The sequence below is a fragment of the Saccopteryx leptura genome, chromosome 2, assembly GCF_036850995.1.
Source record: "Saccopteryx leptura isolate mSacLep1 chromosome 2, mSacLep1_pri_phased_curated, whole genome shotgun sequence".
NCBI classification, from domain to species: domain Eukaryota; kingdom Metazoa; phylum Chordata; class Mammalia; order Chiroptera; family Emballonuridae; genus Saccopteryx; species Saccopteryx leptura.
Window position 1 is genome coordinate 120368531 of NC_089504.1, and position 16368 is coordinate 120384898.

Sequence of the window (16368 nt, forward strand, 5' to 3'; positions counted from 1 at the left end):
TTCTTAACTGTTTAACTTATTATGGCTTGGCACATAGCAATGTTTAATAAATGTTAGCTTTACCATCATCACCTATTCAATCAACAGCCACTGAAACTTACCCACTGGTGACCAGGAAAGTCTTCGTGAAAGGGGTGGCATTTGAGCTGTAATGAAGGCTAATGCCACTGGGCATGGGTTCACTTTAGATTCACTTCCCAATCTTTTTCTAAAAGCCGGGAATACAAACTGGTAGATTATACCAAATTAGCTCTTGTCCTTGGCACTTCCTACTCTAGTTATCTTATAAACACACAATTTCAATACAATAGAGGAAGTAAAAAAAAATCAACTATAAATAAGATCTGTAATTATCTACTGGGACATAAGGTTTGAATGAGTTTAGTCATAAAATACATATATATGATAAGAAATTATGTCCCCAAATCTGTCATCAGTCACAGTCCTGACAGCAAATCTAAGATATAAATTATTTCATTCATGCATTTACCCATCACCTTTTCTGTGCAATATTTAAGGCTACTCTCACGAATCAAGGCTATAATATATACAAAAATAATCAGATGAACATACAAAAAATAAATCTGGATAAATGTAGATAAAATATGTATGTACAATAATATCTTGTTATATACAATATATAATGTAGAGTATGTTGTATTATATTTTCTACAATATTACATCTTATTTATTTTTAATTATTTGTCATTATAACAAGAGTCAGGTACATATACAGAAAATGCATATCATTTTGTAGTATATAACACATATAGATATATGTAACATTGAAGTTTTCTAGGTAATAAGTGTTAGGTTTTAAGGGACCTGATACATGCTCCTCTTATACTCTACTTAACTTCAAAATCAATTGAGAGACAAAAATGAGACTCAGACAAATGAGTTAAAAATATCCTTCTAATTGTTAATAAAATCTAGATTGAAATGTATGGTTTAGGGCTGCAGCAACAATGAGCTTCCAAATACAAAACTCCAAAGATAGACTAGGTCATCCACCAGTCTCCAGCAAGGTCAATCAACCACAGGGCTCAGAACAGTGTCTGACTCAGTAAATCTTAGTGAATGCATGGAGGAGCAAAACAGAACACATGCTCTCAATGGGCAAGCTATTCCCCCCAAAAGGAAAGACGGAAGCACTTAGGCCTAGTTCCTTCTTTCATTCACCAATTACCCTAGTCACTCTTCCTCCCCTAGGAAGGGTAAGAGATCCAATAGAGGCTGCAACCCCCCCCCCCCAGGGGGGTGGTTTCTCTAGTCACTAGGCTGAACCAATATGTTCAATATAGCTCTCACCTCTGAGAGAGAAAATCAGTTCATTAATTGGACAGTCACGCTCATATCTTCCTGAGAACACACCTATACCAATGACTGCTTAGATATTCTTTGGCAGTTTGTAAATGTTGGGCCCAGAGGCTCTGCTATGATTCTGAGAGCATCCGTGAATTGATCTCAAACACCTCTCCATACCTAGATTGACCTTTCACTCTCAGGTCTATGCTCTACCTCAAATTACATCAAGGTACATTATCTAATAACAGCTTAGGAGATGTTCTGCAATTAAATTAAATGCAAAGTGACTATTCTCTACTAATACAATTCCAGAAACAAAGATGACACAAATTTATATATAGCTTCCTTATTTCCATGAAGTGTTTGGGGAAAAACACAAGATTACAGATGAACAAATCTTGCAAATGAAAGTCTAAACTTGTTTAAATCCAAAGAGATTGCAGTAGAAGTACACAATTGCTTGCCTTGTGATTTAAAGGGCCAAAGAATATATAGTTCAAAATGGCCCTTGCCATTTCCTTCCGCTTCATCTCAGCTACACGGAATTCTTAGTGCCTGGGTCAGGCTAGATTCTTTTAATAAATGGAGACTGAGTGGACTTTTCTAGATACAGCTGTACTTTCTTCAGAGGCACACAAATTCTTATCAGTTCATTACTAAGTCTCCCATGACCTTGATGTTTAAAGAGAGTACAGCATTGGCCCTGGACCAGTACTCAGTTGGTGGGAGTGTCATTACGATGGGCCAACGCTGCACATTCTAACCCCTATCAGGGCAAATATAAGAATTAATCAATGAATGCATAAATAAATGGAACAATAGATCGGTATTTCTCTTTCTCTCCCTCCCCCAATCAATAAATATATGTAAAGAGAATGAAGTATTAATGGCACACATTACTCTCACAACACCGACCCAAACCCCCATCAGATGTAAAGAACAAGTTAATTTCTGAGTCCCTAAAAATAGTTATTCTAAGCAAAAGTATAGCCCCCAAACTGGCACATAGTTCTGCCAGAGACCTAAGAAGAGACTGTGGTAACTGGGAAGTGAGAAGTTGAAAAAAATCTTGGTATAGCCCCATCCAGATGTTGGTTAGCTTGTGTTTACTGTTTCTAGTCTGCAAACTTTGAGCTCAAACACAGTTTGGAGACATTTCCAACCAGGAGTTAAATTATGGCACATTTTACCATTATTAGAGGAGTTGCTCTCAAAGTGCAGTACCTGAACTGACAGTCCCCTCATTGCCTGGGAGCTTGTCAGGAGTTCAAATTCTCAGATCCCACTCCAGACTTAATGAATCAGAAACTCTAGAGGAGAGCCCAGTAATCGGGGGATTTAACAAACCCTGAGTTTATTCTGATGCACTTAGTATATGAGCAACCCTGAATGCTATGGCATTTATTTCAAGGCAGCATTTGAGATATTTCTGTTTCCTAGCAGTTTTTAAATGTACAATGTTGGCAGGCCCAGTTACCAGGTCTATGTGAAGCTTCTTTCTGTTGTTGTTGGCATTTTCAAAACCTTTAAAGTCCCACTTTTTGTCAGCCCTGAGTTTCTGGAACCTGATACTGCATTGAATTTGTGTCTATCAAGTGACAGACATTTATTGGGAGCAAAATTTTTCTTCAGCCTGTGTGGAGGAGTCTCCATCCTGAAAACTGTGTCCCACAGCTTCTACCCTTTTTTCCTGCTATGGAATTTGTGAAACTTACCCCCCAGAGAGTTTCCACTCTTCCCATTTTTTTTCAGCTGAATAATCAACCTCAGCAAATTCCCGAACTGACACTGATGTAAATGTTTCTGAAGCTTGTGGCCCTCAGGAGCCAAATGAGAAATAACCCTTTTACTGTATTCCTGTCTGAAAATACAAGACTTAACTACAATTTTTGTTTCCAACATCCCATTCTGCAAAATAAGTTTTCCCTCTAGTGTGATAGTTAACCTTGGCCATATGTTTGAATCATGTCTAAAGTTTTAAAGAATCCTAATGCCTAGGTCACACCCAGATTATTGAAATCAGAATCTCCGGGGTTGGGACTCAGTGTTAGTGTTTGTCTTTCCTCAGCTATTTTTTCAGGATGAGTCATTTATTATTTTGCTTTAACCAGTTTAATATGCTTTCCAGTCTGGTCCTTTTACTTCTCTAGTACTGTGTGCTAAAGGAGTATCTTCTCTTTTCCTTCTAGTCTGGACCTTTGTTTTTCTAACATAGTCCCCTTCCTCCTCTCTATGCATCTTCTATACAGGCATATTTAAAAAATATATCAGTAAATTATAAATTTGCCAAAAGTAGCATTGTTCAAAAAATTTTTAGAAATTCTCATACTTTTGTATTAGGCAAACTCCAATTACACTAATTTCTAATGCAAGATTGGATTTGACCTGCCTAGCCATCCTTAAGATTTCTAATTTTCACTGAATCTTTCCTAATTCTACAGATTTCTTATTCTAACACTCTTAAGACAAACTATAGTAAACCCTGTCTAGAGTTTGCTAGGAACAGAGAGGCTTAAACTGCTTTTGCTAAGGTCCACATACATAGACACTGAAATCAAGAATTATTGTTTGGTAATGTTACCACCATCAGATTGTACAATACAGATAAGTGGTCCTCTAAGGGTAATCACAGTGATGTCATGTAATCTCTCTGCTCACATTCAATGTGGGCTTTAAAGAGGTAAATGATATAAAATGATATGTTAGCAAGTATATATTATTCACATATAACACATGAAAAGAATGAAGAAAACATATCTAAAAGATATTGCAACTGGATCAAATATTTTTGTAAGTGAGTTCTCTTTGGAGAGAGTTATCAAAACTCTGATTAAAGACATAAATATGGTTGAGTAGCTCAGGGGGTTGGAGCATTGTTCCCATATGCCAAGGTTGTGGGCTTGATCTCTAGTTTGGGCACATACAAGAATCAACCAGTGGATGCATAAATAGGTAGAACAATAAATCAGTGTTTCTCTTTCTCTCCTTCCTCTCTCTCTCTCTCTCTCTCTCTAAAACCAATTGGTCAACAAAAAATACATTTTTAAAAAGGCATAAATATGAAAGAAATAAAATCTAAGAATTTTAAGACAAAAATCCTCTACTATATATATATGGAATCTATAACATAAAAAGAATGGAGATTCAAGAGGATCAATATATTTTGGTACTGAGAGAAAAAGGGAAGATTATAGAGTCTAACGTCAAAAACAGTTAACTATTATTTAGCAGCCTTCTCCTATTGGCAGAATGATTTCTATCATGCTAATGACTGCAAAAAACATTTGATAGGCAACAACTTTAAAGTTTTTGAGCCTTAAAAATCAGCCTTTTCTGTACTCATCTGCTTCTCCACCCTTCCCTCTCTCCTTCCTCTCTACCTCTCTCTTTCCCTCTCGCAGCCAAGACTCCATTGGAGCAAAGTTAGCCTGAGTGCTAAGGATGGCTCCAAGGCCCCTGCCTCAGGTGCTAGAATGGCTCCGGCTGCAACAGAGCAACGTCCCAGATGGGCAGAGCATTGCCCCCTGGTGGATCCCGGTCGGGTGCATGTGGAAGTGTGTATGACTGCCTCTCCACTTCTAACTTCAGGAAAAAAAAAAATCAGCCTTTCCTTTGTCTTATTCTGTTATAAAGCTGACTTACCTAGTTTTTTGCTCTGGTTTTAAGGTCATGAACAATCTTTTGATTATATTTCTGTTACCAAGTGAGAATGCAGAGACTACAGAAAATATATTGGCAGCAATAAGAGGGTTCAGGCTAGCATTTTAGTTTAGTACAGTCCAATACATTTGTTTAAGGTAATTCTGCTTCTAAGAGATAAAGTCAGGCTTCTAACTTTGTAAAATTTTGCAAGCCTTTATCACTGATACTGAGCAGTAAAAAAAATGTTAATGTAATAATTATCTCTTTCAAAGGCAATGGGTATAAGCTGGTCCTCCCTGGTACATACTCTGTAAATGCACATATTTTTGTATTCAAAATACCCTATGATAATATATACATCATCATCATCATTCTCATCAGCATCATCACTATCATCAGTGAATAACAATTTTATGCAGAGAAGTTCTACATATTAAAAGGCATAGTTTATTATATTTTATGCCTCAATAAAGGCTGTGTTAGAAGGAACAATTTGGTTTGTGTTAGGGTAGGAAAGATTAAAACTCAAAAAAAAAGTAATACTAAATTACTCCATCATAAAATAAAGGGCTAGAGCTTCAAGGTTTCAAATTTCTTGTTTTTTAGTCCAACAACTTTGTTTCAATTACTGTGATTGACTCCTTCTCCCTGTCCCATTCTCATGAGATTACTGATCTCAGCGTACACTAAATTGTCCTTCTGGCATCCTTACTTGGAGAACAAGGGCAGTAAGGGTAAAGGGAACATGAACTGACTTAGCTGTTAGATAATGTTGCTAAAGCCTTTGCCAAAGTTTCTTACCAATATTATTTGGGGACATTTAATTAGAACTAAATGATATATTTGTGAGAACTAGATATTAGAAACCTATTAAGTTTCTGGAGCCTAAAGGGGATGATGGTGAATGGAGTCTTGAATAAACGGGGATAAAACTGAAGTAGAAAATATTTCTGACAACTAAAAATAGATTGTTGTTATTTTCTGGCAAAATTAAAAATAAAAATAAAAAAGAAAGAGAGAAAATGAACATGTGAACAACAACAAAAATGCTGATGTTGCAAAAGAAACAGACTAGAGAGAACCTGATTAAATGAAACTTTCAAATTATCAGCTCTTATTACTTTTGTATTGAATTTTTCACTAAAACACTGTATAAAACACAAAGAAGCATTATCATTTAGATTTATGAATTTATGAAGAATAACCGTACATCAAGATATATTTTTTAAGAAACTAAAAAACATTTATATTTTTTATAAATACATACAGTATATAATATTTTAGAAAATCATATGAAATGTTATAATTTTATATTATTTTGACTTAAACAAAAAAACCCTCTAATTTTGGTATTTGAGCCTGACCAGGTGGTGGCACAGTGGATAGAGCGTTAGACTGGCAGACTGGGACATGGAAGACCCAGGTTTGAGACTCTGAGGTCGCCAGTCTGAGCATGGGCTCATCTGGTTTGAGCAAGACTCACCAGCTTGAGCCTAAGGTCGCCGGTGCGAGCAAAGGGTCACTCAGTCATCTGTAGCCCCCTGTTCAAGGCACATATGAGAAAGCAATCAATAAACAACTAAGGTGCCACAATGAAGAATTGATGTTTCTCATTTCTCTCTCTTTTTATCTGTTTGTCCCTCTCTCTGACTCTCTCTTTCTCTGTCATAAAAAAAAACAACCCCAAAAACAGCCTGACCAGGCGGTGGCACAGTGGACAGAGCGTTGGACTGGGATGCTGAGGACCCAGGTTTGAGACCCTAAGGTTGCCAGCTTGAGTACGGGCTCATCTGGTTCAAGCAAAAGCTCACCAGCTTGGACACAAGGTCTCTGGCTCGAGCAAGGGGTTACTTGGTCTGCTGAAGGCCCACGGTCTAGGCACATATGAGAAAGCAATCCATGAACAACTAAGGTGTTGCAACGAAAAACTGATGATTGATGCTTCTCATCTCTCTTTGACCTGAAATCAATTATTAAATATATAGATTTATTTAATTTTGACTTAATCAAGTTAATGAAATACTGAGATGTAAAAATTAAAAAGTTGAAATATGGAGAATTTACTCAAATTTGGTGGTAAAATATGTCAGGAAGTACTACACCAAGAAACCAAAATCAAAGAATAATTGTTTATAAAAGATAAATCAGAATAAGAGAGATAAAAAAGGGCATTTATTATTTTCTAATATTAATGATATGTACTAGGTAAGTCAACTTATAAAATATTAAAAATAGTCCCTTCAGTATAATTAGAAAATGGATAAGAAAACAAAAAATGAAAAGGTCTATATTGAGGGAGATTACATTAACAGCTCTAACAAACAACTTCAAAATCTCAATGACTTAACACAGTAAAAATTTATATCTTGCTGACAGGATGGTCCAGTGCTGGTCGACAGGTTTACTGTCCTTAAGTTGTTTTTCAGGGATGCAAACTTCTTTTATTCTAAAACTTCACCATTTTCAGTTTAGGACTCCAAGTTCCCAGTGGTATGTTCTGTTGACAGATTGAGAGAAGAGAAAGAATGTGTAGAAATGATACTTGCGTTTTAGTGATTAGGACCATATGTGGCACACTACTTCCTCTCCCATTCAATTGTCCAGAACTAGCCATGTGACCCAAACCAGATACAGGGAAAGTGGAAAATACACATTTAGCTGAAGACCCAGGAGGTAAATGAAACAGCTTGGTGAATACAGGGAATTGTCTCAGCCACTATATTTAACCAGGCTAAAGTTTCATTCTGACATAATTCTTATTTTTCACAAGACTGAGAGAAAATTATAATAAACGCCGCTTAAATTTTACAACCCACCTACATTAATGTTGTGTGACATCTTCATACTTGTGAATTTCAGGAGAAGACTAGACTGATTGACTGCAGAGTTCCTGCAGGGCCTTGGTATGGTCTTCAGCCTTTGAGTTCAGCAGCTGAAGGTTCAGCCTTCAGATTCATACATAATCAGTAATGATCAGACCAAACTATATATAGGTTGATGAATGATGCCTTGCAAAACCCTTATGAGGCTTAATATGAACAAGAAAGCCCATTTGAGTTAAGAATTCTTACTTTACCTTTCTAGAGCTCCTCTTTCTCAGAATAAAGGTGCATAAAAAGCTAGATTACTTAGAAGTATTTTATTTGGCTAGGTACAGAATCAAAATTAAGGAAGCAAAGCAGTTCTGGGGCAGGACTGAGTAGATTCAAATCTGAGTCTTAACTGCTTAGAAGCTGTGTGACCTCAGGCAGTTTACTTAGTTCTTCAATCTTTTGTTTTCCACTAACAAACCTACCAAACATGCACTATTATTGCACTTCTGCATAGAGATGTTGCGTGGGTGACCTTAGATTCCAAGGCAATGGCACAACAGTTTCTCCTAGGGAGTGAGTTCAATCCATGCTAATTATTTTCAGCTACCTAATGATCAGATCAAGTGAAATCTCTTCTCTCCATGTCAGAGATGTTCTCTTTAGAGATTGTATTATTTATGTTTATCAAATTTAATATTTCTCTCCAATAAACAATGTTAGCCACAACAAACTGTTTCCCAAAACTGAATTTCATAGATGGCTTTCTTCTTTGATTTGCTCTTTCTTTCTTTAGCTGCATTATCATCACTCAGAGCCAGGAGTCAAGAAGCTGTGCCCAGGAGCTTGGGAGAAATGGTCTCTTCTCATTGTGTTTTTAAAATCAGTTTTGCATCTTGAGAACAATCTAAAGTTAATTTAGTTTCTTGGGATGTGAAACTCACTATGACTCTCTCCTTGACCCTGTTTCATATGCTAAAATCTACATTTTTCCCTATTCTAATAAAAAACAATTACATTTTTATTTAGCTTTCCTTCCTTCTTTCCTTCCTCCCTTCCTTCCTTCCTTCCTTCCTTCCTTCCTTCCTTCCTTCCTTCCTTCCTTCCTTCCTTCCCCTCACCCTCCTTCCCTCCCTCCCCCGGCAACCCTGCTTGGGGCAGATTCTTAAATAAACCAAGCTATTTTTAGTGCCTAAGGCCAATGCTCAGAGCAACCGAGTTATCTTCAGCACAGAGGCCAACACTTGAACTAATTGAGCCACTGTCTGTGGGAGGGTAAAAGGGAGAGAAGGAGGAGAGGGAAGGGGATAGAAGTAGATAGTTGCTTCTCTTCTATGGCCTTCCTGGGAATCGAAACTGGGACATCCATATACCAGGCCAACACTCTATCCACTGAGCCAACCAGCCAGGACTTATTTCATTTTTCAGTGACTATAAATAAGTCAGCTAGGATCTCAGTATATATATATTTTTTAAATTTCTCTCTCCTTAGGGATTTACTGTGCTGTCTTTAGTCCCAAATTGTATATACAAGCAAAGAAAAGATTAATAAAAATGTTCCCATCTCTGCCTAAGTTGTCATGTTAATGTCAAAATTGGAGGTAGGATAGTGGAGGTAAACAGGTTAGGAGAAAAGACAAGGGAAACCTCAGTATCAGGATTAATTGATCTCTCAAAGTTAACATGCACTCAGCAGCCTCAGCACATTCTATAAATCCAGGGAGCACCATTCACATAGGATGCCAAATGGTTAATACATCTCAGAATTGTGCCATGGAGTGGCTCTCACTCTAGGCATATAATTTCACCTTTCTCTCCAATACAGACCATACATATCTAACCAAAATCCTTGGTTCAGCAGTAGATTCAAAACCAGCCTCATCTGATTAAGCCAAAACACACATCCCTCCTTTAGTTTCCCTTCACAATATGTTTGCACCTACAATGAAGGTCCGTTGGCAGACATGGAAATGTCTGAGCTGTAATTAACCTCTTGTCACACCTGATCTCCCATGCACTCATGTTAAAGTATTTTGTTATTCTGATATTCAAAGCACCCCTTAGCAGGCGTCCCCAAACTGCGGCCCCCTGAGGCCATTTATCCAGCCCCCACTGCACTTCTGGAAGGGGCACCTCTTTCATTGGTGGTCAGTGATAGAACCACTGTATTTGGCAGCCCTCCAATGGTCTGAGGGACAGTGAACTGGCCCCCTGTGTAAAAAGTTTAGAGACCCCTGCTCAAAAGCTGTCATCGTTTACCAGTACTGATTCAATAATATTTATCACCCTACTAATTGCTAGACATACTGGGGTAGAGAGCTAGGGATATAATGGTGACCAAAGCAACCATATAATATACATTCATCCTCACAGGAGATCTTTATTAATTAAATATTCACATATACAGTATAAAAATCTGTTATCAGTTACTTTCTGTTGTATAACAAAGAATCCCAAATTTTGGTGGCTTATAACACCATTTACTTAGCTGTGCCTTCCACAGTTCCGTAATTTGTGCTGCACTATGCTTCTGGTTTACAATGGGCTCTGTCATGCATCTGCAACCAGATGTTGGGGTGGTTTAGGGTTGGCTATACTATGCTGTCCTCAGTTTATATGGTTTTCCTCTGCTCCATGGGCTCTCTTACTTTCCAATAGCTGGTTCAGATTTATTCACATGATGACTGGGCAGGATTGTTAGGAAGTCAGTGCTTCTTAGAACCTTGAAAACTGACACAACATAAATACGTCTTGTTCACTGAAACAATTCAGAAGCCAGTCTAACATCAAGAGGTGAAAAACTAGCATCTACTCTTTGATTGGAGGAGCTGAAAAAGTTATATTGCAAAGGGGCATGAATCTAAGAAAGGAATAATTGCAACAGTTAAAAAAATAATTTACCACAAATGTCATGGCCAACATGCCAAAAATAAGAATCCAATGCTCTGAGAACCAGCAAGTATGTTTTCCCAAGTCAGGTAGATCATGAATAGATTCCCAGAGAAAGTAAGGCTTGAACTGGATATGAAGGCTAAACAAACAGTAAATTACAAGAAAACTTTGGGAGGTGTTGAACATGTCTATTTTTTTGCGTGCGGTGATGGCCTGTCACAGATGTTTAAACTCATCTAATTGTATATACTACACATTGAAATCTATCACTAGTCATCTAGTTGTATACACTATGCATGCAAACCTTCAATAAAGCTGTTAAAAATAAAATATATTTTTTTAAAGCTGGGGAATGGAAGGAGCTCCAAGCAGAACAATTAGTGCGTGCACTGTCCTGTAGAAGGAGGAGCATGGACAGCATAATAAGCTCTGGCCAGTGCAGGAGAAAAACACAGCTGTTATGAAACAGAGGAAGGGGACACTACAAGGGCCAAACCATGAGGACCCTATAAGTAGAAGAACTTGGAATTTATTCTAAAAGTAGTAGCAAGCATTTCTATGGCAATTACTATGTGTCTGACATTATTCTAAGTGTTTTGTGTCCCATAACATTTTCATCCTAATGCAGCTACACTATGTATACTAGGATTTTACAAATAGAGAAATTGAGGTTCAGGGAGGTCTCACAACTAGGCCAGTAGTTGGCAAACTCATTAGTAAACAGAGCCAAATATCAACAGTATAACGATTGAAATTTCTTTTGAGACCAAAATTTTTTTAAACTTAAACTGTGTATCATATATAAATAGGTACATTGTTATTAACTTAATTAGGGTACTCCTAAGCTGGCCTTTGAGCCAAAGAGCCGCATGTGGCCCATGAGCCATAGTTTGCCAACCTACTGACAAGGTAGGCTATAGTCAAGTCATCTAAATCTGAATCCTTCCTCTTAACCATTATGTGAGAGTGCTTCTGCAAGGCCATTACTCCTATGGTTATTGAGAACAAAAAGCCATTAAAGTGCTTTAAGCATGGGTTGATGCTGGTAGTTTTGCCTTTTTCTTATTTTATTTCCACTTCAGGGTGAATGTATATTGGAGGAGATTCTAACTTCCTGTAGGTGAACTATTGCTGTATTCCAGACGAGGTACCATAGTAACATAGATTATAGTAATGGCAATAGACAGAGAGAAAGAATAGTGATATCAATGGATGTTTAGAAAAATATATTGCCAGGTAAAATGGACAGTTGACTATATAACTTAAGTGTAATGCTTGTCATAGATATGCTTGATTAAATAATTACAAAGAGAGGTAAACCTTCCATTATTTACAAATTCAGTTTTTCATTCAGGGATCTTTTCTTTCAGACATGAAGGTAGGAATCAAATCTGAGTAAGCTGAATACTTTATTGGCATTCTTTCCATCACACATATATTATATTTTTATTAAGTTCCTCATTGGAAACTTAGCTGCAGATTAAGTGCTAAAATAAAAAAATATATATATCAAAATACAAAAAAGTAAAATGCATTACATTTTATAAGTTCAAACACAATGGTTAATGATAGCAGATGATTTGTAATCATCCTAAACAGGTGTGGTCGACATGTTCAACAGGAAGTCTGTACTGAAGGTGGTCAGGGGCCAGCAAGCCAACCAGGAGGAAATGTGACTGCTGTTTCTGAATACACTATATTTTCACATCTTTAGTATAAAATTAAGGCAAATACATTAAGTAGACTTAATGGTAGTAATGTGGCTATATAGAGCATTTAGCTGTGCATTTTGCTAAGGAGCAAATGGATTTGATTAAAGATACTTTTATCCAAATGTTATTGTCACTAAAAATGGTGCTGAGTACTTTTACAGCAAGATTCTTCTAATGGACAACTCTACTGACTGTGGGGGAAGGAAAGCTTCAAATCTTTTCTAGTATTAACAACAATATAGGTATTTCTAGCAAAAGTCTAAATACACAATGTGGGACAAGAACTTTAACTGAATTATTTACTACTGAGAGTCCTTATTTCTCCAGGGAGCAAGAATTTTGAGGTACTTCTGGGTCATTTCAGTCCCGTTTAGCCTAAGAGCTATTGAGGTGCTGGCTTGCTTACAGGGTCAAGGCTATGCAGGTATGGAGACCAAGGCAGGCAAAGGACTCCTCGTGGCACTATTATCTCTCCGGTCTGCATGAACCTCACTCGAGAGGTGAGACTTCACTCTACCCAGGTCACTCTCTGTGTACTAAGCATTTGTCACCTCTGTTATAGATAGGTTCTTTCATGGGCATGAACTGTATGCTTAAGTATAGTCTATTGGGACATAAATTATCTATAGGTCTAAGACTAGGTAAACAAGAGACTAGAAATAGACAACTTACTGCAAACCAAGCAAGTCAAACATGTACCTTCCTGATAGTAAGTCAAGAAGATAGGCAAATACAGTAATGACTAAGTTCAAGGTCATATGTAGGAGCAACTCTTTATACTGTGTTTTTAAACTTTAGAGAAATATCATGAACAAATTAGAAGGAAAATTCAGTAAGAAGTAAGTCAGAGTAAACTAGGAGGTATTAAAAAGAATGGTTAAAAAAATGGATATTTATGTCAGAGGATTGGTCATATACATATTTGCATTTGAGTGTAACCAATTGTAGCTTGAGAAACAGAGGCAGGGATGGTTTCTGCTCATTTGTGTTTATTCCCAAATTTAAGTTTGTTTTTATTTTTTTTTATTTTAGGGGAGAGAGAGAGACAGAGAGGGATAGATAGACAGGAAGGGAGAGAGATAAGAAGCATCAACTTGTTGCAGGACCTTAGTCGTTCATTGATTGCTTTCTCATAGGTGCCTTGACTGGGGGCCTCCAGCTGAGCCAACAACCCCTTGCTCAAGCCAGCGACCCCATGCTCAAACTGGTGAGCCTGCACTTAAGCCAGCGACCTTGGGGTTTTGAACCTGGGTCCTCAGTGTCTCAGGTCGGCTCTCTCTCCACTGTGCCACCACCTGGTCAGGCCCCAAATTTAAGTTTCTGCAGCATAAGCATAAAAGTCTGCCATACGGACAGCCAGGTGATCGTTTTTTCCTGGCCTCGTTTCTTTGCATGCATTGCCTTACAACTTCTTATCCCATTATGAAAATTCATAACAGGGGGAAAAAAAAGCTTAAATCACGTCTACAAAGCAGTGACAGTACATGTGTCTGTGATGCAAAAGGCTCTCCAGGCACAGGACTTTGAAGTTACAGTTTTGCTATTTTGCTGAACCAAAGATGCATTTCTCTTCCTTAGTCTTAAAAGTTGTTCAACATTCCCATTTTAATAGCAAGTAAGCATGAACAAACACAGTTTCTGATAAACACAAAAGCTGTTTTGCCTTATTACAGTGGATGACAAGTGAGATCTTACAGCTTCACATCAAATCAGTGGAAAAACAATTATCTGTAAAAAAAAAAAAGAAAGATACGTGCAAACATTTTTCCTATAAAGCCAAAAATTCAAGGCAATGTGTCTGGAATGTGTTTCTCCCTTTAGGCTGCCTCCATTCCATGAAACATCTGTCTCAATTTCCGCTCTTCCTGGAGTCTCCTTTTGGTCTCTGCAAATCCATTCCTTCTGAGTCTGCCTCATTCTGACCCTGCAGGCGGAGACGGTATGTCTCTCCATTTAAGGAAGTGTGCCCCATCTCAAGTAGAGATTTACAGCCATGATATCTTCATGTACGGCTTCCTAATGCACCAAATACAATAGGGCTCAGTTTTTGTTTGATTTCATGCTTTAAATGCATTAAAGTAAGCATTAACACAGTTGTTGCTTCATCTCAGCAAAAGCTCTAAAATTAAGCACAGAGCTGTGGATTAGATATATTTTGGACAAGCAAACTTCTTGTATTACATTCAATGAGTACTTTTTAATCATATACTATATTACGCTACAGCCTTGAGATTTAAAGATACACAACATAACTGAGAGTATGTTGTCTAGTAGGCTTGGAGAGGCCAGGAGATGATGGAACCACTCTAATGCAGTATGGGAAGGCCTGAAAGACAGAGCCTCTGCAGAAGCTCAGAGGCACACACAGTTCAGAAATGAGCAGGAAAGTGTTGGGGCGCTTTAAAGGATAATTTTTTATTTGTGAAGCAATGTATTGAAATTTATCAAAAGTGACATTACATAAGTTACTGTTATCTAGAACATTTATCTAAAATAGTCAGAAAATATCTGGCCTAATTATGTACGTATTTTACACATGAAAATGTGAGTTTGCGTATTTGACATTAAATGATTTAGAAAGTGCTATGTGTGTGTTTTGTTTGTTTAATGAAAGCAAATATAGAAGGGTGGAAAGGATCAAGAGGCCCCATCCGTCTGGCAAAGGGGAAATCTGGGGTTTCTGCAGATGCCATGAGGAAACCATTCCCCAGTGGGTGGGTCTGGCATGCTGCCAACCAATTATCTTGAACAGATTTCCTGCCTAAGGTCATAAAGTCATCAGGGAGGCAGACATTTATTAATACAAAGGAATAGATATTAAGGTCAGGGAAGGGAGTCAAAAGTAAGAGGTTATTCTAAATGCAAAATGTGATCTTAAAAACAATAACTTGTTACTTAAAATATGTATGTAAGAAGAGAAAAGCAAGTGTCATCTAAAACAGTGGTCCCCAAACCCTGGGCCATGGACTGGTACCGGTCCATGGGCCATTTGGTACCGATCCGCAGGAAAGAATAAATAACTTACATTATTTCCATTTTATTTATATTTAAGTCTGAATGATGTTTTATTTTTAAAAAATGACCAGATTCCCTCTGTTACATCTGTCTAAGACTCACTCTTGATGCTTGTCTTGGTCATAGATACATTTATCTGTCCCACCCTAAAGGCCAGTCCATGAAAATATTTTCTGACATTAAACCGGTCCATGGCCCAAAAAAGGTTGGGGACCACTGATCTAAAATACAATCCCTGAAAAATTATTTGAGTATCTATAAAATTTTCTAAATGCCTCTTATTTTCAAAACACTAAAAAAAAAAAAGGCCAATTTTAACATTCCCAAATATTGTTGGTAAAAGTTGTACTCAAAACTTGTATTTTAGCAAAGGATACTTTTCAGTATAATACAATTGGAAGAAGTATAAGTTGTTTTAAAGGAACAGAATATTTGAATGTAGGGGACTAAGGAATTAAAGGACTGAAATATACACAACAATGTTTTATTGGTGATTATCTTCAAGGGAAATAGAATTAGGACAGTGTGGGTCAAATAAGTTTGCAAATACGATGTATATGTTTTCTTGCTTATAGTTTGCACTGGGTATAGGGGACAGGCTGTAAGCAGGTGGAGTCCTCCTTTCCCACCCTTTTGATACTAAGATCTTCTCAACACTAAGCTTTTCCCCACACCCTTGACTGTTGCATGATGTAGGGTGGTACACTCTTATGAGGAATCCCATTTATGTCTCAGATAAGTGGCTTTGTATCAGAGATTTCCTTATTTGTATATTGGCTTAAAGGCTTTAATTTCTACACTATAAAATAAGGGAGACCAGGGGCTCTCTCTTTCGGTTCTTGAAATTATCATTGCAGCAGAGGCAGCCAAGATGGCGGAGTGCTGAAGGAGAAGCCAGTTTGTGCAGAGTTTGTGCGGAGAGAAGGAGATGGGGAACAGAGGTGAATAAGGCTGGTGAGGTAGAAACCTTTGATTCTAGGAAACTCGGA

At 37.5% G+C, this 16368-nt stretch overlaps 1 protein-coding gene across 1 annotated transcript in view; it reads left to right on the top strand.

Moving 5' to 3' along the window:
* EPYC (epiphycan) overlaps window positions 1–16368 on the top strand; it is a 48142-nt gene that overhangs the window by 12146 nt on the left and 19628 nt on the right. The gene's annotated exons all lie outside the window — the stretch shown is intronic.